Source organism: Chlorocebus sabaeus, chromosome 5, assembly GCF_047675955.1.
Source record: "Chlorocebus sabaeus isolate Y175 chromosome 5, mChlSab1.0.hap1, whole genome shotgun sequence".
Classification (NCBI taxonomy): domain Eukaryota; kingdom Metazoa; phylum Chordata; class Mammalia; order Primates; family Cercopithecidae; genus Chlorocebus; species Chlorocebus sabaeus.
The window spans coordinates 74,771,100-74,796,166 of NC_132908.1; the positions used below are offsets into that span (position 1 = coordinate 74,771,100).

The following is a 25,067-nucleotide window of genomic DNA, read 5'->3' on the forward strand; positions in this document are numbered from 1 at the left end:
TAGGCTGTTCGCTTATTTATTTATCTTTGGGACTGCTATAATGAAATCCACTTAGATCTCACTATAATGGAATTATGTATAGTGGTTCTCTGATTTAAACATGAATTTTATCCTTTTCAGCTATCATTTCATTAACATCACCACCTCTTTTTAAATGCTAATGTTGTCATGGAAGCCTATGTAGGGGCTGACCTTGAAGTCTCCGAAAGCTGAACACTCAGCAAAAGACTGTGGCTATTTTGGTATTCAGGGATAAGAGACAACAGGCTCCGTCTAAGAGTTTTTGACCTGGTCTGCATGGTGTACGGGCATATTCCAATTACCTGAGTTATTCAAACCAAAATTGATTGGCAATAGAATACGGGGAACAACAAGGTATTATGTCTTTGGAACAAAGGATACTACAGGTTTCGATTGGTCACTGAGCATATCATTTTCTTTGGGCACAGGATCTTATTTCTCTGTAAAATTGGAGAATGAGTTCCTGTCTTCACCTCTAAATTAACCCTCTTAATTGCCAGTGTTTACCCACAGAGGCTATCATGGGTAGATGGCTCCAGAGGATATCCTTGCTTCAATATGATGGGCTGTTACAGAGACAGGAGCAAGGCAGAAGCAAAGCATAACTCTTCATAAGTTTTTATTCTGATTTTACTTTGGTCTATTTACATAAGTATCTGAATCAGTGAGAACCACCTGCTTTGAGTTTAGATATGCATCTTCAGAAAACATTGCATTTGGCTGTCTTCTGTCAAGTTCTCTCTGTCCTTTTGGTCCCTCTCAGCCCCCACATTGCCCCCTTGATGGTCTCCTCTACTCATTTGTTTGTTAATTTTGTTTTTATTTTTGTTTTCTGTGGGTATATAAAGGTGTCGATATTTATGGGGTTCATGAGATGTTTTGATACAGGGATGCAATGTGAAATAATCACATCATGGAGAATGGGGTATCCGTCCCCTCAATAATTGATTCTTTGAGTTATAAACAATTCAGTTATACCCTTTCAGATATTTTAAAATGTACAATTAAGTTACTGTTAACTATAGCCACCTTGTTGTGCTATCAAATAGTAGGTCTTATTCTTTCTTTCTTTTTTGTACCCATTAACCATCTGCACTTCTTTCTTAATTTTGAACAATTCCGTGAAGCTCCGGAAATATTTTCTGGCGTGATTAGGGAAGCACAGGAGGTAAAAATACATTGTTCAAGGGTCAATTATTGTGTTGTACAAGGTCTGAAATCTAACAGGCTACCATCCGAGCGGAGAATTTTTGACTGTACTTGCCTACGAAGGTGAAGAAGCAAATGGGAATTTTTTTTAAGAATTGAAAGGGATTTATTTAAAATCAACTCTCATACCTCATCCTGGGCTCCAAATATGTTCAGTCCCTGCATTGGAGTAAATTTTATATAATTGTCATTGAAGTCAAAACTGATGATGTAATATTAAAAACAGTGGCTGCATCCCCAATCCAAGAAGCAATACATTTTGTTGATCGTATTAACTACTGTTAGGGTGAATGTGTGGACCCATACACTTGTGGAATAATTAAGAAAAAAGAACTTAAGGACTTAAAAATGTCTCTTAAAAATTTAACTAGTTAACCAGAGACTTTAAAGATCTTACTCTCTTAATCTTCTAGCTAGACTGTTTTTCTCTAATGAGTAAGATATGTGACTACTGATTATTTTTTGTGTTAAGTGTTCCAACTGCTCCATGTGACATTATGTAGCAGACTCTCGAATAGAGCTAATGTTCTTTCAAAGATTTGCAACAGCAGACCTACCACATTGTAATCCAGGACTGATAGAGTGGGTTCAGAATATTAAAAGGGTGATATCTAGTTAGATACATAAGTCTTGGTGGAGAGGAGGAGATTCTGAAGCATTGAGAATAAGTTTGTGGTTGTTGAGAATGGCCCTCACATGTTGGAGTAAAGCCAAAAACTCTTTGTGCCTCTTCACAGCTCCCACTTCCCCCTAAGACTCTTCCTTCCTGATACCTATGGTTCATTTTGCGGACACTGCAGGAGGTGTCTGCGGTCCAGTTGGAGGTTGTGGCAAATTGTAATGCTCAGGACGGCACAGATGTCGCACAAGGTCTTAGGGAGACCAGGCTTTCCTATTCAAGTGCCCACAGCCGTTTCCCCAGCTGTCACCTTCCACAGGAATGGCCTTTAACTGTTACCTCACCCCATTCCCCTCCACTCTTGGGAAGCATCCGTCTAGGTGAGTGGCGAACGTTTTCATTCTGAATTTTTGAAATAATATCGTAGTGCAAGTTCCAGGCAGTCAAAAACTCACCAGTCACTTTCACTCTGCAGCAGTGGTATCAGGCCTGAAGAAAGGAAGAGGCTGCAGAGAGGCACATGGCTTTGCTAAGTTCGCTTTTATATCTTGCGTGGCTGCCTTAGAAAGTGTCCTTGCCCATGTAGGCTGCAGCTTCTAGATAAAGTCCTTCTACTAAGCTTTGAAACACGCCAATTTATAAATTGCTATCACTACTTCAGTTCCGCTTATTTCAAATGAAATAGCTGAATGCTGAGTGAATGAATTCAGCATCTTTACTTCCAAGACTTCTGGGGCATTCAGGAGTCATCTTCTATCTAAGCTGTAATGGTGCTGGTGGTGGTCCCTTTCCTTTGTCCACTCAAGGGAGCCTATTTTCTTTGGATAAACTGTGGAATCTTTAACCTTGTGAATGTACGTTTTCTCTAAGGCAGACTGGACTGAAACAAAACATAACAGGATTTATTTTGGGAGTGGTGACTCTGTAATAAAAACATAGATACCCAATTTGCCTTACAAAAGCCGATTTACAAATCTAGTATTTCCAGTGGTTCTTGCTTTCTTTTTTTTTTTAATGCCCCACATGACACTGCTTTGTTGGAATTGCCATTGGCGAGGATCTCACTGATATGGAAGGGGACATCCCTCCCTTGCCAGATTTCAGGGTTGCACTGGAGCTGTGCCCCCTTTGAAGTGGCCTCTGAGCAGACTCTGTCTTGTATTATTTTCCTCTCGCAGTTGTAAGTGATACGGAGCTGTATTTTGAGTTTTTGATAGTGATATTACTAAGGCAATTGGAGGGATTCTTAATTCATCTAAAAAATCAGTGATTCTGACAGATAAAAGGATTTGGAGGAAATGTCAGAATAAAGCATTTTGGGTTCATGAAGTCCTTGGTGTTATAATTAAGGTTTATAGGCAGGTATTACTGCTGTTGACTGGATTCAGCTGTCTAGATTGGGGATGAACAAACTACGATCTCTGGGCTAACTCTGACCCACTGCCTGACTTTGTAAGTAAAATTTTTTTGGAACACAGCCATGCCCATTTATTCCCATTCCTATAGTGTTGAACTACTGTTTGTGTGTATTCAGTTATTTCAAAATAATATGGCCGTTTGCATGTTACCAGAAGAGTCGCCCAATTATGGCAGAGATCTTACGGCTCGCAAAACCGTGAATATTTACTCTTTGGCCTTTCCCAGAAAACAAGTGCCGACTCCTGTATTAGATAATCCAGTTCATTCAAAGTGATATCATCCTAACAGTCTGTAAATGAGCCACAGCTTAGATGAAATTTAGGCACATGGGATGCCCCAGGCCACAGGAAGACTGTGGCAGCACATTGTATGTAACTTGGGGACGTTGCACCAGTGTCCTGTACCTCCTGTGCCCCTTGCCTCAAACCCCCTTGTTTTTTGGGAGCTGCAGCTTTTTTTAGGGAGTTGCAAGGATTAGAATGTTGCCTCCTCAGAAACTAACACTCTTCTCTCCTTGACCTTTGTTTAACCAGCTTTCTGAACCTGAAGAACTTTGTAGATTGAAAGCTGTAGCTTGTGGACCTCTCTCTGTGGAGATCAGCATCTCAGTATCCAGGGGGAAGGCATCTCTTCACCCAGAGCTTCTGCTAGCAGATCAAGAGGCCCGGAACCCCGCAGTCCTGAATGCTAACCAGTAGAGACAAGGGAGGAATTCATTTCTGTTTGTGTTCAACATAGACTGAGCGGGAAGGGCCAGGTGTTTTACAGCTCTTTGGAGTTAGCAGCTTGATGGCTCTGATTTGGTAAAAGCAACGGAAATGCCTTCAGCACGGTGAACATTACATGCAAATGCTGGGAAGTGTTAGGAAAGGGAATTTTTTTAGGCGAGGGAGTTTCCCATTGAGGAAGGTCCCTGCTTCGTTTTTAGACACAGCCCATCAGTCAGCTAACTTGGTTATGCATATAAATACTTTAGTATAAAATGCTGCCCCCTGCTACCTGCAGGCTGACATGTTGCTCATCAAAGGCAGGATCCTTCTAATGAGGGATTAGTTGGATGCCTAAATGTGGGACCACCTACTCTGTTCATTGTCTTAATTAGCTAGATGTTTGTTGGAACTCATGCAAATTATTTTCTGTAAGCAGACAGGTTTATTATCATATATAAGGAGTAACATCCAGGGTTTGTCAGACACCCAGTAAATTTTTTTTTTTTTTTTTAAATATTTGAGATGTGGTCTCACTATGTTGCCCAGGTGTTGGTCTCGAACTCCTGGGTTCAAGTGATCCTTCCACCTCAGCCTCCCAAAGTACTGAGATTACTGGTGTGAGCCTTTGTGCCCAGATGCTATTAACAAGTATGAACAAATTAGATATTTTCTGTCTAATCTTCTGTGGTAATGATGATAAAACTTCTTAACTTTCAATCCTAAACCAGCAGTGGCTAAAACTTGATTTTTTAAATTTTTTTCAGAGTTTGGTCCAGATGAAAAATTTCTTTCACTTTGCGAACCTTTCGAACGCTGGGCTGTATCATATGTTGTGACTCTAGAGCTAGAATAGCCTAGCTTGGTTTCAGTTTTTGAACCAAAGGACCCATTAACAGAAACAAAACTTTTTTTTCCTCCAAACAAATACAAGCTGGCCACGTTGGTAAATACCAGTGAAATATATTTTGGGACCGACACTTGAATTTTCTATTGGTATTTATGTCACAAAATCACTTCTCTAAGGCTTATTATGTGGACCTATACATATGCCTAGTTACATATCAAAATGTATATATTTTGGGGTATAAAAAGTACGTGCTCAAGGTATCGCTCACTCCCCAATTTGTTTTCCTTGAAACAAAATGAAGGTATAAAAATTTCATGCAGGGAATCCCAAAATGTAATTATAGTATAATGTTGAAATTGATTGTCTTAGCTTACAGAGCCTACTTTTTAAAACTTAGGGTCTTGTTTCTAAATTGTGTGTTGACATTACAGTGTGAACTGTAGTTGCCGTATTCTTTGATCCTACAAATCGTCACCATGATGAATTCATATCTGGTGCATATTCTACCAGTTCTACACGAATACAAGAAAATTGCTTTTTCTTCATGTCGAGAAGAGTATTCATTCCTAAGATTTTAAATCCACACTTCCCAATTATGGACTATATCAGCTTCCTTTACACCTTTGCTTTGTTTTCTTTTCCGTGCCTAAATGTTACTGCATTTTGCCTTTGAGCCTCAACCATGCCGCTGATGGTTTTTTTTTTTTTTATTTCCAGTTATTCCAAAAGGCCCCATAAATCTGAGGCCATAGCTAACTTACATTTAGTCATTTTCTTGGGTAAAACATACTCATATGAAATCATTACACTTGGGATCTTGAAATGCCTGATTAGTTTCCTTTCGGATTGTTGACAAGACTTAAACCAGTGGGATCTTGGCATTTATCTTTTTAAGAACCTGGTGCTCATTAAGGAAAGGAAAATATTCTGAAATAATCGAAATAACCTTTTGGGCATTGAAACTCCATTTTAAATTAAAAACATTTGTGTCTACTATTCTCTTATGCTAAATTATACGCAGGTATTGTAAGTAAAATTATTTTGAAGTTACTTTGTTCTAAGGAACTATGGAGATTCTTGGCAATATTAGACAAAGTTCTTAAATGACATTATATAAAAATTGAGAATTAGTACCTTATGACTTAACCATTTTACACTGAAATATTATTGGACATTGAATGTACATGGAAATCACATGATCAAAGTTTTTGAGAAGTAAATATCTAAAGCAAGAGACCAATTTAAAACATTCTAATGAGCTTCATCTCATATTTGGTAATCTCACGTAAAATACTTATAATAGGGATGTGTGTATGTTATATATATTTTTAAAATAGGTTTGTAATCATGTATGCAGTAGTCCCCCCTTATCGGTGGTATTTCACTTTTTTTTTTTTTTTTTGAGACAGAGTCTTACTCTGTCGCCCAGGCTGGAGTACAGTGGCATGATCTCAGCTCACTGCAACATTTGCCTCCCAGGTGCTAGTGATTCTCATGTCTCAGCCTCCTGAGTAGCTGGAATTACAGGTGCACACCGCCACGCCCAGCTAATTTTATGTTTTAGTAGAGAAAGGGTTTCGCCACGCTGTTCATACAGGTCTCGAACTCCTGACCTCAGGCAATCTGCCTGCCTCAGCCTCCCCAAATGCTGGGATTACAGGTGTAAACCACTGGGCCTGGCCAGTGTTTCACTTTTTGAGATTTCAGTTACCTGAGGTCAACAGGCATCTGAAAATACTTATTTTGAGAGAGAGAGAGTATGAGAGACCACATTTACATAACTTTTATACAGTATGTTGTTGTATTTCTATTTTATTGTTATTGTTGATTTCTGACTGTGTCTAATTTATAAATTAAAATTTGCCCTCGGTATGTATGTATAGGTGAAAGCATAGAATACATAGGGTTTGGTACTATCCAGTTTTCAGGCATCACTGTGGGTCTTGGAATGCATCTCCCGAGGATAAGGGGGGGCTACTGTCTGTGTGAACCTGATTAGATCTCAACTGAAACTTTGTTGTCACATGCGGTCATCAGTTGAATTTCATGCTTGCATGTAGGTTTAGATTTTAATTACTTTTTTATAGTGTCAGCATAACAAATGAGGGTCATACAAACCATTGTTTAATGACAAAGTGGTTCAAACTCATAATTAAAACATTTTAATAATAGATTTCTGTTCTACTTGAGGTTTTGTAGTGTTACATCAAGCTTGAAAACTTGGAAATTGTTTTACTTAAAACCCAATTAAAATAATTTGATCTTTTGCTTTTATATCATATAGTGGCATAGTAAGAATTGTAATGGAAGATGGTATTTTACTTTTTTTTTTTTTTTTTTGAGACGGTGTCTTGCTCTGTCACCCAGGCTGTAGTGCAGTGGTGTGATCTCAGCTTACTGCAACCTCCACCTCCCGGGTTCAGGTGATTCTCCTGCCTCAGCTTCCTGAATAGCTGGGCTTACAGGCGTGAGCCACCATGCCCGGCTAATTTTTGTATTTTTAGTAGAGACAGGGTTTCACCATGTTGGCCAAGTTGATCTTGAACTCCTGAACTCAAGTGATCCGCCCACCTTGGCCTCCCAAAGTGCTGGGATTACAGACATTAGCCACCGTGCCCAGGGGTGTTCTACATATTTTCTTTAATCTAAAAGCAGAAATGTCTTTATATATTTTTATTTTTTCCACTAGAGGGCTCTGTTGCCCTTTGATATAATTAAACAAAAGAGGCAGCCTTGCTATATAGTTCTCTTCCTCTCAGTCTATCTTGCTTTCATTTTGGTTAAATAATGTCTTTTACTTTTCTAACATGTCTTTTAGGTCTTCTACTTCTCTGTGATGGAGTTCAAACTGAAGACTGTTACTAGTGTCATGTTTCCTTCTTTTTCTCTCTCTTTTGTTTTGTTTGTATAAAATGCCAGGGATGAAGGGATCCACTTAATAAAAAGGCCCATTGTGTTCAGGGAGCAGCCTGTTCTGCCAAATCACACAAGGGCATGTGTTTTCATGACATTATTGCTTTTGAGTGTGCTGGCCTAGCAATAATATGATATTTTTTCCTAAGTGGAAATTGTAATATTTACATATTAATACCTCTGTTTAAGGTTCATTTTGAATGCCTTGGTGACTCGATGTTTTTTTTCTTTTTGAAATGAAGTCTCCCTCTGTTGCCCAGGTTGGAGTGCAATGGCGCAATCTTGGCTCACTGCAACCTCCACCTCCCGGGTTCATACAATTCTTCTGCCTCAGCCTCCTGAGTAGCTGGGATTACAGGCGCCCGCCAACACGTCCGGCTAATTTTTGTATTTTTAGTAGAGACGGGGTTTCACCATCTTGGCCAGGCTGGTCTTGAACTCCTGACCTCATGATCCACCCGCTTCGGCCTCCCGAAGTGCTGTGATGACAGGCGTGACCTGCCGCGCCCAGCAGCCCTATGTTTTTTTCTAAGAATATAGTGTCCCTTGCCCCCTGCTACCAGCCTTACCCAGTGTTACATAATTTATTGTAATTGTTTATTAATGATACATTCTTCCTCTAGAAGAAAACGTGTCGTTTTGGGCTCAGTAGAGTATGTGTTTCTTAAATAAGAGGGATCATATTAAACCAGCTCCTTAATGTGAAGCAGATAGCCAGTGTTCTCCATGTACAATCTTAAGGAGGGTAATTTTTATTTTGGCTCTGTAATTATGGTTTGAGGCAACCCATTAATCGCATACTTCAGCTGTCAAATAGAAATTTGGCCCAGAAAGGAATACACTTTGGCTTTACAAAACTGCTTATTTTCAAATTTTTAAATGGGGACAAAAACGAATATGCTATATTATATACTTTTATTTACATAATGTTTTTTCTCAGCAACTTTTTCTCTTTCGAAAATGCAAGAGCCTGAAAAACATTGTGAATATACTTGTAAACATTGCAAAGCTGTTTCACCAGAGTAAAGCTGTTTCGGTTGTTCATATACAAGTGTGTTTGTTGTTTATCAAATAAATTGTTAAAACTAGATGGCGGTTGTGGGACTTATTACAGACTTCATAATAAATGAGATGCTGACAGTTGAAACCCCCTTGACCATTGCCTATTTGGTATGACACAGCCTTTCTTGGACTTCTGTAGTCTATATGTGAGCAGATATGAATCCTCAGCCTTCTCCAAAATAAGATTTGGGTCCCTAGGAGGCCTTCTTGGAAAGATCTCTTAAATGAAGACACCAGTAGATAGATCAAAAAGCAGGTTCCAATAGCTCACTTTTGGTTTCTTGCCTAAATTTCGTTTCTTGCCTAAATTTGTGATCTCCCTTTGGCTTCATAATAACAGTACATTTCATGAAGTGCTGGTCTCGGTCTACACAAGCCCAGCTGAATGGGGTACGTAGGAAGGGTTGCGTTGTGTGACATGGTTTCAAATTAATTGTTTTCAGTCTTTGAGTTGTTGGCTCACCAGGCTCTGCTGCTTGATGGTTTTACTTTTTGTGATTTTTGGAGCCTTCATGTTAGAAGCCATATTTGGATGGTCATCTCTCTGAAAGCAAAACAGGGTTTCTTCACTAGACTCGAAGAGGAGATCTGAGATGGTGTGCATGAACGAGAGACAGAGAGAGATGGGGACCAGGAGGAAACTCCTATTTCAGTGTCTACTGTTTCTGCCTAGGTGGAGGATAACTAGCCAGATGAATGGAGCTAAGCCTTTTGTATAAAGTGTATTTCATATAAAGAAGAACAAAATCAGAATCAAATTTCTTCTGTAGTTGCACGGAAACTGAAGTTAAAGCTAATACAATGTTTTCCATTTTTACCCTTACCTCTAAAACGTACTTAATTGTTACAGATTAGTATTTATTGATTATAATATTGTATTACATTGATAGCCCTTCAAAATTTATGAAGATTTCCTACTTGTCGTATTTAATTCTCACCACCGTGCTTACAGCTGTCTTGTGATAATGTCGAAAGAAACGGGCAGGGAGGTGGGGTAACGTGCTTGAGATCATACAGCTATTGGGTGGCGGGTGCCCTCAGGGTGGCGCAGAGGGTAATTGACTCCATGCCTGGGGCCCCTTCCACTGTACATGCCACCGTCCTGTTGGGAGGAATAACAGCACAGTCCTGAACGAGCTCTTTCTAAGCAACTCCTTCAGTTTGTTAGTTTTGAGTTTGGAATCAACCAATTTATTTCAACCCATGAAGGCGTGCTCTGTGCCCGGTCAAGTGCTGGGAGTGGCATCTGAGGGAAGGTCCAAGGCAGATGTGATTTCCAGACCACATGTTGATCCCGGATTCGGAAGCTGAAGCTTAGGAATGGGCATGGTGGTTCTAAACCTGTAATACAGGTTCTAATGCCTATAAACCCAGCCCTTTGGGAGGCTGAGGCAGGAGGATGGCTTGAGCTCAGGAGTTCAAGAGCAGCCTGGGCCACATAGCAAGACCCCATCTCTACCAAAACAAATTTTTTTTTTAAAAGCTGAAGCTTTCTTTACCAAAACCTCTTTGGTATTATGATTGTAAAACAAGCATATTGAGGAATAAATCTTGGAGAATGGGAAGCAGCATTCATCAAACGCCTGCATATGCCAGGTGTTAGGCTAGATTCTCTTGATGTGCCTTCTCATTTAACGTAAGTAATTTAAAGTTTATTGTGATTAACATGTATTCCTTATGGAAAATTTAGAAAAGTGAAGAAAAATCAAAATAAGAAAAAATTTTTAAAACCCGCAAATTCTTACCAGTTAGAAGTATACTATTAATATTTAGCATGTACGATTCTAAGCTTGTTTTCCCTTCTTTTGTGATTTTTCTATTTAACTCTAAATTGTGAGTATCTTTCTGTGTTGTTAAATACTCTACATCTTAAATGACTGCATAGTATTCCATTATGTGGTTCTAGCTCTTCTCCCAGTGTGGTACATTTGGGTGGATTCCAGCTTTTTAATAGCTATGGAATGGAGAAGCACATTTTGTAATTCAATGTTTGTACCCATCCGTGACTCTTCTATAGTTTTATTTTGTGGAGGTGGAATTGCTGAATCAAGTGATCTGCTCCCCAATCTTAATATCTTGTTTTGTCAAACTGCCCAGGAAGGTTGTACCAATTTGACTGCTCCTTTGCCCAGCATCCTTGCCAAACTTGAGAATTAGAATTTTTAATAAGTATCACTTAAATTTGCCTATCTCTGATGATTAGCAAGATTGATAAGCTTTTCTTATGTCTGGCCATTTGTTTTTTAACGAATTGCCTTTTCATCTCATATGCATGACTATTGGATGTGTATCGATGGCTAATTGATTGCTTGCCTCATGTGCTATAATTTAATTTTCAAAATGTCCCCGAGAAATTAATTTATCAAGTGTCTATTACTTTAAGTACCTATTCAATCCTGTGATCAAGAGGAAATTCACAGAGAAAGAAATTGGCCTAACTCCTCAGTTTGCTTCACTAAAATCTTTTAAGCACACATCTTGTCTATTATGCCAGCTGCAACTCAAATCAAAGACACTATTGCTTTGGTACCCGCATTGCAGGAGAGAATACCCCAGAAAACTTAAACTTGGCCGGCTTTGCAATGGTGCTGGAGTCCCAAGATGACACAGTAGGCGAGATTTGATTACTTTGGTTTTGCAGATTTCCCCTAGATCTTCTATTAATGACAGTAACAGTGCTTCAGAGCTTTTCTATACATTCTCTCATTTGATGAGCCTGCTCTCAGGTGGAGAAATTGTACCATTGCTGAAAATAGCTTTGCTGACAGTTAGGGCAAGCTTCATCGGTAGCAGGTTTCTATCTGGAAAGATATAGGAGAGGAACACTGACTCTGGAAGCAGACGTGACCTAGTTTGGAAACCTGGGATAACCACTTCCTATCTGAATGACCCAGGCAAGTTACTTTCCTTCTCGGAACTTCTGTTCCACCTCTGTGCAATATGGACAGTACTCCTATTTTGCAAAGTTGTTAAAGATGGGAACTCCAGAGTGCCCAGGGAATTGTCTGCTCATCATTGCAGGCGTTTAATAACGTGTAGCCATTTCTGGAATGGGAGGCAATAGGATCGAGTTACCACTGAAATTAGTTTGGTATTTTCCTAGCTTCCTGGTTCCCAGATCCTCAAGAGGCTGCCATAATCTCTGTGAATTTGTCCTAAAATGACCTTTATAAATAACTGCTTTAGACATTGACTTGTCTTTGGTATGAAGGAAAACATTTTAGAATTTTTTTGGTTGGAGGTCAGTAGCTTCATCCAGAAAAGAAAAATCAAATGGAAAAAAAACAAAAAACAAAAACCCAAAAAAAACCCACCCAGACAAGGTTATTTTTGTTACAGGCAAGGAACACAAAAAGATATATTAATCTTGGGGGAAAAAGGGAAGGAAAACTATTATTCTTTAAAACTGTTATACCATGCATCCCGGTAACATCTTTGTTACTGAGAGTTCTGCATTAGCACACTTGTTCGTCCAGTTTGTGATAGTTTATAGGACTTCCTGGTGTATTAAGTGGAAGTGCTCAACTTTGCTGTCCCATTTTTTTGATCATATCCAAGAATGTGTCAATGTTGGAATACAGTTTTGTCGGCACTTAAAAAGGTAGGCCAGTTTCATTGACGTCTACTGGACATGCTAGGAAGAGAGCTGTAATTTGACACAGATTGTCCTTTTTTTTTTTTTTTTTTTTTTTTTTTTTTTTTGAGATGGAGTCTCGCTCTGTCGCCCGGGCTGGAGTGCAGTGGCCAGATCTCAGCTCACTGCAAGCTCCGCCTCCCAGGTTCACACCATTCTCCTGCCTCAGCCTCCCGAGTAGTTGGGACTACAGGCGCCCACCACCTCGTCCGGCTAGTTTTTGTATTTTTTAGTAGAGACGGGGTTTCACCGTGTTAGCTAGGATGGTCTCGATCTCCTGACCTCATGATCCGCCCATCTCGGCCTCCCAAAGTGCTGGGATTACAGGCTTGAGCCACCGCGCCCGGCCACAGATTGTCCTTAACTTGGGTGACTTAAGGCAAGTCACTTAACCATTTGAGCCTTACTTCCCTCGTTTGTAAAATCAAGAGAATAATAACTTCTCTGTCACATACTGTTTTGTACAGATCAAGTACAACAATATGTGAAATGCTATAATGAAGAATTCCAATAGTGTATGAATATAAGGTTGCTGGCGTTTGGGGAGAAATAATAGTTATAGAAGAAAGGGTCCTAAAGGGAAGATTAGGGTTGGAAGAAGATGGAGGAAGAGAGTAATTTAATTCCTTAATGGAAATAATAAAATAAGAGCTCTGGACTTTTTTGTTCTTGTTGTTAGGATATGGGGAGAGGTTTCTGCAAATATCTTCTTCAGGGTTTACAAAGTGAACCAGATGTCCAGTAACAGGGTTGCATGTTATGCAATTGATTGGGTGGGGCTGACTCTAGCCACATATTCAGGAGCAGAAATTTGATACAATAAGAAGGGAACCTGCAGAGGCAGAAACTTCCATGGGTTGCAGCTGTGTTGAGATTACATTGGTGGAAATGTTGCGAGTCTTGGGCGATGCAATTTCTTCCTGCTTGCCTTAAGTTTCACTTGCCCAGGTCCTTACTTCTGTTCACGGTGCAGCACGAACTTAGATACAGATTGGGGATTCAGACACAAATGGGATGCTGCTTGCTTATATAACGTCAACAAAATTGCCGGCCACATCTTGATTATAGGAACTCTTTTCCTGGTGATCACACAAAGCAAAAGAATGAAAATAATCAATCTCTTTCAAATGGAGAGAGTCCGCTGTGTCAGCCACCATTGGCTATAAGGATAAACTCTCAATACTTTTTGTATTTTGCAGTATAATGTCTTCCAACTCCCTTTGATATTACTGCGTGGCTGTGTGGTACAGCAAGGCAGCTGTGGCTTCTAAATTCAGCAGCTAGGTTTGAGAAGCTTCTATCAGCTGAGAGATCATCACTGCATTCCAAATGGCATTAAAAATGCTATTACAACTTTATTAGCAAAGGAAGTTTCAATTCTAAGTTCACGTACAGTTACTAGATTGAGTGTTTGACAGGGTAGAGAGCTCTGTAGTAGATCCATACGGGAAACATCTCAGTCAGGGTGCGGAGTCAGATTTTTGGCAAGGGATACTATCCTTTCAGCCTGAAAAGCTGACTTGGGAGCTGTCAGCCTGTGTGTATGAGGGCTTTTTTCCTCCCAGGCTTAGCGTCGCCACTTGCCCAGTGTTTCTTTTTTATTGCCTGCTGGCTTGATCTGGGAGGAACTTGGGGAAGCTAGGCGCATTGGTGTGTCATCATCGTGATGCTGTTAGTGGTTGACTTACCCGAGTGTACACGTGTACATCTCATTTGTATGTTCCTTACCTGTTTACTTAATTATTGAAAAGGTGTATTAGTGTCCTTTTACTGCTGTAATGGACCACCGCAAACTCAGTGCTTCTATGCTGCAGACTTGGACAACCTGTTACTGTACCTAAGATCATAGGCAGTCGTAACACAGTGTTAAGTATTTGTGGATCTAAACATAGAAATGGTATAGTAAAAATACAGTGTTGTAATGTTATGGGACTGCTGTTGTGTGTGCAGTCCATTGTCATGCGATAGTGATTCAGGGAGGTGGACATTTTCGTGTTTGCTTATTTCCATAAGCTCAAGGGTAGAGCTTTCCAATCAGCCTTTAGGACAGAGATAAGAACTGGTTGGTGGCCTGGAGCCTGGATCTGGCCTCCAGATGTTTTCTGTATGAACCACATAAAAATGGTCTATAGTGGGATTTTTTTCTTCTTTTTATTGACTACTTGCCAACATACTAAAATCAGGATATTTTACTTAAATATAGATTTATGACAATTTTGAAAAATCAGAATAAGTGTTGTGGACTAAATGTTTATGTCTTCCCCCAGAATTCCTATGCTGAAACCCTAATCTTAAGGTTATGGTATTTGGACATGGGGGCTGATATGGTTTGGTTGTGTCCTCACCCAAATCTCATCTTGAACTGTAGTTCCCATAATCCCCGTGTGTTGTGGGAGGGACCTGGTAGGAGATAATTGAATCATGGGTGCGGTTACCCTCATGCTGTTCTCATGATAGTGAGTGAGTTCTCATGAGATTTGATGGTTTTCTTAGGGGCTTTCTCCCCTTTTGCTTGGCACTTCTGCTGCCATGTGAAGAAGGATGTGTTTGCTTCCCGTCCTGTCATAATTGTAAGTTTCCTGAGGTCTCCCCAGCCATGCGGAACTGTGAGTCAATTAAACCTCTTCCCTTTATAAATTACCCAGACTTCAGTATGTCCTTATAGCAGCATGAGAACAGACTAATACAGGGGCCTTTGGGGGGTGATTAGATCACGAGGGTGGAGGCCTCATAAATAAGATTTGTGTCTTGATGAGAAGAGGATAGAGAGCTCGCTAACTTTCCTTAAGCTATATGAATGTGAGAACACAGTGGGAAGGCAGTCATCTGTAACCGGTAGGAGGTCCCTGCCCAAGAATGTGACCATGCTGTCACCTTGACCTTGGACTTTAAGTCTCCAGAACTGTGTTAAAGAAATGTCCACTGTTTAAGCCACTCGATCCATGATATTTTGTTAATGCAGCTTGAGCTTACTATGGCTTATGTCTGTCAAGGAACATAGTTGTACCAAGGTTGACCAGAGCTGTTCCTATAGGCTGACCCCATGTAGGCAGGCACAGGCTATTTTACATGGTCAGTTTACCTGCCCGCTTCCTATAGAGACTTGAGCTTAGAACCTTGGTTTAGAGTCTGCAATGAAAACGGTGTGAAGATATTGGACTGACTGGCTGATAGCCACTGCCACACCCTTATTCAGTCTTTTGTGCGATTAACAAACATTTATTGACTACTGAGTACCAGGTGCTAAGTCTTCAGTGTAGAAAGAGACATGGTCCCTGCCCTTATGGAGGATACAAAACACACCAAAACCAGTCAATCTTCACTGAATGACAGAGATATGATCTGAGAAACGTGTCAGGCAATGTCATCATTGTGTGACCATCATGGGATGTACTTACACAATCCTGCATGGTATAACCCACTATACACCGAGGCTCTATGGTATATAGCCTATTGCTTCCAGGCTGCAAACTTGTACAGCATAGTACCGTACTGAATACTATAGGCAGTCAAAACACAGTGGTAAGTATTTGTGTATCTAAACACAGAAATGGTACAGTAAAAATACAGTGTTATAATCTTATGGGACTGCCGTTGTATCTGCAGTCCATTGTTGACCAATTGTGTTGTTATGCAGTATGTGACTGTATCAGCAGCTTGATCTTTGTGCTTCCAGAGAACATTTAAATTGATTTGCTTTTGTGAGACAGGGTCTTGCTCTGTCACCCAGGCTTGAGTGCATCGGCATGATCATAGCTCACTGCAGCCTCTACCTTCCGGGCCAAGTGATCCTCTCACCTCAGCCTCCTGAGTAGCTTGGACTATAGGCATGCACCACCATTCCTGGCTTTTTTTTTTTTTTTTTTTTTGGTATTTTTAATAGAGATGAAGTCTTGCTATGTTGCCCATGCTGGTCTTGAACTCTTGGGCTCAAGCAGTCCCCATGCCTCAGCCTCCCAAAGTACTGGGATTACAGGTATAAGCCACCACATCTGGCCAAACTCTGGGTAGTTTCTAATTATTTCTGTATTTATATTTGTATTTAAAAGTACAGGATACTCAATTTTTTTTTCTCTGTTTTTGAGATGGAGTCTCGCTCTTCTGCTCAGGCTGGAGTACAATGGCCCAATCTTGGCTCACTGCAACCTCCGCCTCCCAGGTTCAAGCGATTCTCCTGCCTCAGCCTCCTGAGTAGCTGGGATTACAGCCGCGTGCGCCACCACACCTGGCTATTTTTTTGTATTTTTAGTAGAGACAGGGTTTCACCATGTTGGCCGAGATGGTCTTGAACTCCTGACCTCATGATCCACCTACCTCGGCCTCCCAAAGTGCTGGAATTACAGGCAGGCGTGAGCCACTGCACCCGGCAAGGATTTTTTTTTTCTTTTCGTACTTGAGGAAACATCTAATGGCAAATGTGTTCTTATAAGTTAAAAAGAACTTTTGCTATTTTGAACGACACTCTCATTAAGTCTTACTAGTAGTCTCTGATTTTTCTTACCCTTTATTTCCACTTATGCATCTTCTGAGTAACTATAAAGAAAAGCAAAATCTACAATAGGTATGGAGTGAGTACAGAGTCACCATCAGCTTGAACAAATGTGTGGATCTGTGGTCAGGTTTAATTGCTTATTCTGTAATTGATATTAATCATGGTTCCATTGCTTGCCTTGTGTTAATAAGTATGCAGCCATGTGATGATTTTTTTAAAAGGTCATCCAGTATCTCGATGTCCAGTCCGTGCTTATAACCTCAGCAGTTTATGTACTCTTGAGATGGTATGTGCTAAAAATGAGTAGCTAGTCTTTGTGGCAGGCCTACCCATTTCATTTCATTTTGTGGGCAGATTTCTTTTACAGTTCTTGCTGGGTTTCTTTTAGTTGGCTTCTTTGCCTTGCTCCTGTTACGACTTAGCCCTGTAGCTCTGGGCTCTTCGATTCTCACGTGCTGATGGTGTAGCTGAGCTCTGCTAACGCTGGTTATTAATCTGACAATCTATACCAGGGAGGTTTTATAATTGCCATAATTCTTCTTTGCTCCATTCCATTTCCCAACTTCTCAAATGGGGTGGCAGCTGCAAAGCACAATATTTGAACATGAAGTAGAGAATCGTCACTTCAGCTTACGATTTTACATTCTGTCAAGGCTGCAGGGAAAGCGGTCATGTTTCTGCATGGTATTTGCATCTACAGATTCCAAGCAAACTTTTTACTTCTTATTGTGTAAAATGGAAAATTTAGCCAAATTAAGATCTCACCATCAACCTTGAGGGAGTGACTTCTAGATTCCATGTATTACTAGTTATAAAGCTAGTCTGGTTTGGATTGAATACTTTAATCATGTTTAACTTTTCAAAGGATGCTTTGAAAAACACTTCATCTGCATGTTATGTTTAAACTGAGAAGTACCTGAAAGTGAAGTTTTTACTTATTTTTATTTTTTTTGAAGGATGGAGTCTTGCATTGTCACCCAGGCTGGAGTGCAGTGGCTCAGTCTCGGCTCACTGCAAGGTCCATCTCCTGAGTAAAATAGATTCTCCTGCTTCAGCTTCCAAACTAGCCAGGACAACAGGTGTGTGCCACCATGCCCAGCTAATTTTTGTATTTTTAGTGGAGACAGGGTTTCACCATGTTGGTCAGGCTGGTCTTGAACTCCTGAGTTCAAGTGATCTGCCCGCCTTGGCCTCCCAAAGTGCTGGGATTACAGGCTCACACCACCATACTCAGCTAATTTTTGCATTTTTAGTAGAAATGGGGTTTCATCATGTTGGCCAGGCTGGTGTCGAACTGCTGACCTCAGGTGATCCACCCGCCTTGGCCTCCCAAAGTAGTGGGATCACAGACATGAGCCACCATTCCTGGCCTGAAATAATTTCAGATTAACTCCTGAGGAACAAATGCTCATGACTTTAAATGAATATAAAAATCAAACTACTAGAGCTTCCAGGCTGCATGTCATGCATGGAAGGATAATCCTAGGGAAGCTAGCTCACAAAAGCAAGGGAGATACCTGCAAGGCTGAGATGAGCTTGCAAGAGAAGAAAAATACTACAGAGTTGTCACATTTAGAAATAAGTGATTCCAAATTTACAGTCAATGGACCGTAGATTCCTTCCATCTTCTTAAGAGATTTTGTGTCTCTTGCACAGGTATTATCCGTAAGATGTGTTTTCTTAAATGTACCTAGATTGTTTCCTTAAAGAATTGCTTTGTATGGTACGGCTGTGTGTGTCTGTGTTTCTCATGTTGGTTAGGACAACTAACCCTTGTGACGAATAAGAAATGGCAAACATCGTTAATGTTGACTTTACTATTTGCTCAAATATTGGTATTGGATTTCAGAGTCAACATGCTGGCAGGATGGCTTTATTTGAAAACCGTGTGATGGAAAGCTATCTGCTATTATTGATAGCATTTCTGGATGGCTGTCAGAAGTCTTTCTTTAGAAATTTAACCATAGGCCAGGCGCGGTGGCTCAAGCCTGTAATCCCAGCACTTTGGGAGGCTGAGACGGGCGAATCACAGGGTCAGGAGATCGAGACCATCCTGGCTAACACGGTGAAACCCCGTCTATACTAAAAAAATACAAAAAACTAGCTGGGCGAGGTGGCGGGCGCCTGTAGTCCCAGCTACTCGGGAGGCTGAGGCAGGAGAATGGTGTGAACCTGGGAGGCGGAGCTTGCAGTGAGCTGAGATCTGGCCACTGTACTCCAGCCTGGACGACAGAGTGAGACTCCGTCTCAAAAAAAAAAAAAAAAAAAAGGAATTTAACCATATTTTTAATGCTGGGCATTGCAGTCAACAATAGTACAGACTTTGCAAAGTCTATTTTTTTGGGGGAGGTGCAGTGACTACTTGGCAATGCCTGCTGAATTTTATCTATTCTGTGAGTCTTTTTTTTTGGGAACCGTTGAGCCCCTCTTTTCTTCGTTTCCTTTGGCCTTTGTTTTTATTATGGCAGTTGGTAAGAGATTTTTCCTTTTCATTACTTCTGTTATTCAGAGCACATCTCTAGCTTATGTCTTCATTCTCTGTTCAGTTTCATATTTTACTTTAATTTCTGTACATCAGTATCTGCCATTATGGTATTTAAGCTCTTGGAAAAAAGCAAGCAGTTGTTAACTTCTTGAGAAAATAAAGCACTCCACTGTTTTACGAGCTGCTTATGGCGAGTGAAAAATTCACAACATTTGGCCACACTTTTGATCATTTAGGTGTTGTATGCAATTAATGGCAGGAGATGTTTTCCTCGTTGTTAAGAGTATAACATTGGTTTTAAAAAGCTTAATCACGTTTTTCTCCGTGTTAGATGTGAAAAGAACCAGGAGAGTGTGAGGATATTGGTAATATTGTCATATGGTGATCCCTCTGTGGATTAATACACAAGAGAGAAAATCCAGAAGAAAGCATTTCACTGAAGCCTGGGGACATTTCTGGTGACATATAGTGCTGATGGCACAGTGAGAACGGGAGAGGGCAGAAGCAATGCACAGATAGAAAAGGTGGCACCCGCACACTGAACAATCCCAGTGCCCTAACAGTGCAGTCCGTGCAATACAGACAAACCTGACTCCCACCATTCCTGTAAATGAAGGTGGGGCCTTGCTGAGAAATAGAGGATGCAGATTCCACCTTCAGGCTTCCCCTCTTGGGATGCAGAGAAAACTCATCCATGTGCAACAACTCAGGAGTTGTTATTTACCTAGCCAAGTGTTCACAGGCCAGTGTTTGAAATGTACAACATGCCTTTTCATGTTTAGTTTAAAGCGTGACACTAGCCAGCTCTACCGTGCTTTACCAAGTGTGAGGGACAATTTCTTTCTGAGAAGGAGGGGAGGCTTTAGTTTCCCTGAATGTCTAATAGTGTCTGAGTTGCCTTTTAGAAGCATAAAAGAGAGAAGTACAGTAGGCAGAATCTGGATTTTCAAATATACAGTTGCTGAAGTTCTTATCTCACTAAATTCAATTTTGTTAATGTTGTTCAGATACTATTATAGAAGCTAGTTTTACTGACTTCTGCACATTTAATCATAGGAGATTCTTCCATTCTGCGAACTTAGATTTCTTTTTTCTATCCATGAGACTTAGCTAAATCAGGCTTTCTTTTCTTTCTACTAATTTTTTCAATTACCAATAGGCCATGAGAATAATTAGACTGACAGTATTACTGAAAAAAACAAAACAACAACAACAACAACAAAACTTTCCACAAAAACTGACCCGAAAAGATAATAGCAGGGAAAATGACATGTCGGTCTGTGATTCCTTTTTTACTTGTTGTCAGTCCTTTTGGGAGTTGAACATATAAGCTCATGTACCTCTATGTGACTTTTGAGACATCTAGAATAGAGAATTCACCTTTGTAGCTGGAATTTATTCGCATGCAAATGTGGGTGGGTGATTGTTTTATAGATGCCTGGTGTTGAATGATGGGTAGGTGTGATAACTATATATAAAATTATATTAAAGTCCAAGAGGTGCTTTTATGAGGCAGGCTGGAAATGGCATCCGATTTTCTTATGGCTTTTTCATGTCCATTTTGATGAATCTATTTATTACTTCTATAATGAGTAGTACACATGGTTGGTTAGCCAAGTTATTGAACTTTATCAACCTTGGCTGAAATTCACAATGCGTGCCAAACTTGTTGTAACATGTAAGAAATTACATCTGGGCTAAAAGGTTCAATAATGATTACTCTTGTAATGGAATCTTTCACAAAGCAAGGGATTTCATGATATGCCTATGCTTTTAAAAAATTATTGTGATACAGTGAAACAAGGAATAACGTGTAGCTGGAAAAAAAGTATTTGCTTGTAACATAGATTCAGATTCCTAATAGGCTTATTTGATTCCCAAGATAGGGTGAGCAAAGGATGCTGTTTCCTGAGTGTATGCTTTGGTGTTCATTGACTCATATCTGTCTCTTTAGACCTTACTGGATCTAGTCTTCATCACGTGGCTTGTGAGCTCTTTCGAATCTAGAGGACAAAACCTAATAAAGGGCTGTCATATCACATCCGTTTATGAGTTTTAAACTGAAATGAAATGTATAGCCATGCTATTCTTAAATTATAGAGACTTGAGGAACATAGAGGTTTTTACTCTCACTAGAGAAATCCAACCACAGGTTGGTTTGTTAACCTGTAAAGAGATGTTGGGGTGCTCGCTTCGGCAGCACATATACTAAAATTGGAACGATACAGAGAAGATTAGCATGGCCCCTGCGCAAGGATGACACGCAAATTCGTGAAGCGTTCCATATTTTTCAAACTATCGCAAGAACAGAAAACCAAACACCGCATGTTCTCACTCATAGGTGGGAACTGAACAATGAGATCACTTGGACTCGGGAAGGGGAACATCACACACCAGGGCCTATCACAGGGAGGAGGGGGGATTGCATTGGGAGTTATACCTGATGTAAATGACGAGTTGATGGGTGCAGCACACCAACATGGCACAAGTATACATATGTAACAAACCTGCACGTTATGCACATGTACCCTAGAACTTAAAGTATAATTAAAAAAAAAAAAAAAAGAGATGTTGGGGTTTTGAGAGGTCTGTCAAATAACACACTTTCCCTTTCCCAAGTTACTACCTAACTGAGCAGTCAGACCACCCATTAGGCAAATGCAAGACTAAAACATCACCTGAGTCATTCATGAAGCTGATACTGGAGAATATCTATAGCTGTGTGAGCTGGTGGGCTTTCTAATCCTGACCACCACAATTAGACAGGGTAGTGGGTCAGTGCTAGGTCAGGCCAGACCTTCCCAGAGGGCAGATCCCACTCCTGCAACATGCTCAAGACAGTGCAGTAGAGCAGGGTGTGTGCTCTCTGTAAGAGGGGAGGAGAAGCAGGTCTACGTGTGCCCGGTTCTCACTGCTGAAATTAACATTCACATACGATTCACAACATAAGTTGAATCAGCTCCCTTGAGCAGGAATAAATGAGTGGCAGAGGGGGTCAGGGATGTTAATGCAAATGGAGATCCCTTAACCCAGAAAGACACATCTGAAATGGAGAAGATGCCTTTTCCCTCGTGCAAACAATAAGAGAGTGATGAAAGTTATGATGCCTTGGGAAATCAGACTGCACTGTAAACGTGTGTCCACTCCCTAGTTTTCTTTTGGATTGTGAATCCTCACCCTCTGATAACTAGACATGCTGTTTTGACGTCTATACTTTCCAGCTTGCCAACTCTGGGGCTTGGCACATTATTCTTCACCGTTGAGTCTCAGTTTCCTTATCTGTAAAATGGGAACCATGACATCAGCATTATAGAGTGGTGAGAATTTGATAAGGTGGAATGAAAACAAATAGTGTGGTGTCTGACCGCTTGAGTTTGTTCATGAGGAATTTCCTCACTTACTGTTTTGTGTCTAGGACCAAGTTCTTATTTTCTTCTTATGGATGACTTCATATATATGCCAACACGGAGGGAATTACAGTTTTTCTTAGTAGGTAAAAAGGAGCTGGGTTAAGATGCATCCCGTATGAAACAGGGAAAAAGGGTTTGCTTGAGTTTTAGATTATTGAAACAGTCTGCTGAGGGATTCTAAAGTTGTTTTTGTGGTCTGTGTTCCACTTTGGGATTTGATAAACATTGGCCTGTTTTATTTGACAGCTCTTGGGTAGTGTGCAAAATTGTCAACAGGTAATAAAAGGTTTTTGCAAAGCTATGGTTCTGTGTGCTCTACTTGAGCAGTATCCATATTCTTAGTAGAATTGGTAGATGAAGGCAGGTCTTTTTCTATATCCGTTTAGAACCAAGTCTTATCCGTAGTGTGTGGACATCACAAACAGCACAAGAAGAAGTGAAAGGAACAGAGTGGGTGAGCAAGCCATTGTTCAAAGGAGACAGAACTTCGCTCAATTGAAATGGGAATTCTGATCAGCTTCTGAATGGATGCAGTGAGGAAAGTTGTCTAGCAGATTGTTCGAGGCCAACTGTCTGAATGGCTCACTCCATCCTCTTCAGAAGAGCTGATGGTAGGGCTGTAGAAGAGTCACAAAACATCATGCAGCAACGCCAGTCCCTCTGATAATCCTGCAAGAGCCAGCACAGTTTTGCTGACAACACAGTCTGCTGTTTAATTATTGTGTCTTCAATGACTTACTTCTTTTTAATTTAATTAAATTTATTTCTCAGATTAAGAGCCATGCTATTATGCTTGCCAACGGACATTTAAAATACGCAACTGATTTGTTTTGTTTTTTTATAATGCTTCAGTAGAACTCAGTTGAGCGGTAAAGATGTGCTCGTGATGTGGTTAGCTCAGAATACGGATGTGAAAACCAAAAGGGAAAGGAGGAGAGGAGTGAATCTGGCACTTACCTTTCAGTGGGGCCTGAGTGCAAATTCTTCCTACCTTCCATACGAGAGAACAGGGAAAATTAAAGAACAAATGTCTCTGGGTTTAATGCAACTTTACTAAGAAATAAAAGTCTGATAAGAATCCATATCTTTTGAAGGAGTATTTTTTTAATTCCTTATCTTTCCTTCCTGCATGGTAATAAAACACACTGGGGACAGCTCACCCTGAGAAGTCGCCAGGCATCTGCCTGCCTTCAGTAGCAATCACCCAACTGCTGTAGACCGTAATCAAGCTTTCAAGAACCATGTGCAGCACGCCGCGGGAGAGCCCCAGTGAAGTGCTTAATGCGCCACTCCACGGATGTGAGAGGGGAGCAAATGCTGAAAATGGGGCTTCTGAATTGCAATCATCATTTAGCATCTCTATTACCTACAGCTGCTCAAAGATGTCCCCCACCACGCTACTGTTTCTTGCAACTCTTAACATTTGCAACAAGGCCTCTGATGCAGACAACCCGTTTATACCTCTGGGTGGTTGAAACCTTCATGGTTTGTTGTAAAGAAAGGTAAACAGTCCCACCAATCAGACCGTATGTAGAATATCATGTTCATTTAGGGGTGGCGCACGGACAGGCTAAAGGATGGCAAAGCCATCGAGTCATGTCCTAGGAGCAACCCTTAAAGAAAGAGTGAATGGTTGGTTAGTTGGTAGAAGAAAAGATTTATGTAAATTAGTTCTCTCAGTAGCTATCTAGGAGAGAGATAATCCTAGTGTTCTTCAAGGGACAGAACCAGGAGCAATGGACAGAATTCTACAAGGAGGCAGCATTTAACTGATTAAATGCGGGGGTTGGGGAAAGAGTGTTGCTTTTCTAATGATTCACATTGTATAAAAAGTAGACAGTAGGCCTGGCACTGTTGCTCGTGCCTGTAATCCCAGCACTTTGGGAGGCCGAGGCGGGCGAATCATGAGGTCAGGGGTTCAAGACCAGCCTAGCCAACATGATGAAACCCCATCTCTACTAAAAATACAAAAAATTAGCTGGGCGTAGTGGCAGGCGCCTGTAATCCCAGCTACTCAGGAGGCTGAGGCAGGAGAATTGCTTGAACCCGAGAGGCAGCGGTTGCAGTGAGCTGAGACTGCGCCACTGCACTCCAGCCCAGGCGACAGAGTGAGACTCTGTCTCTAAATACATAAATAATTAAAAGTAGAGAGTAAGTTTTCTGTATTGAAATGTTTTAAGAGGTCTTTGTCTTACCTTAGGTTCCTCCAAAAACAGAACCAGAGAAAAAGACATAGTCGTGCATAA

General features: G+C 40.6%; 1 protein-coding gene, 1 long non-coding RNA gene and 1 other non-coding gene across 7 annotated transcripts in view; all 3 read left to right on the forward strand.

The window, feature by feature from the left end:
• Positions 1-25,067, forward strand: part of WWOX (WW domain containing oxidoreductase) — a 1,120,883-nt gene that overhangs the window by 13,983 nt on the left and 1,081,833 nt on the right. The gene's annotated exons all lie outside the window — the stretch shown is intronic.
• LOC140711700 (uncharacterized) lies at positions 6-8,828 on the forward strand. Its single transcript, XR_012092983.1, has 2 exons — positions 6-2,229; positions 3,802-8,828. It is a non-coding gene; the product is annotated as an uncharacterized lncRNA (long non-coding RNA).
• LOC119627801 (U6 spliceosomal RNA) lies at positions 21,596-21,702 on the forward strand. Its single transcript, XR_005244027.1, has one exon. It is a non-coding gene; the product is annotated as a U6 spliceosomal RNA (small nuclear RNA).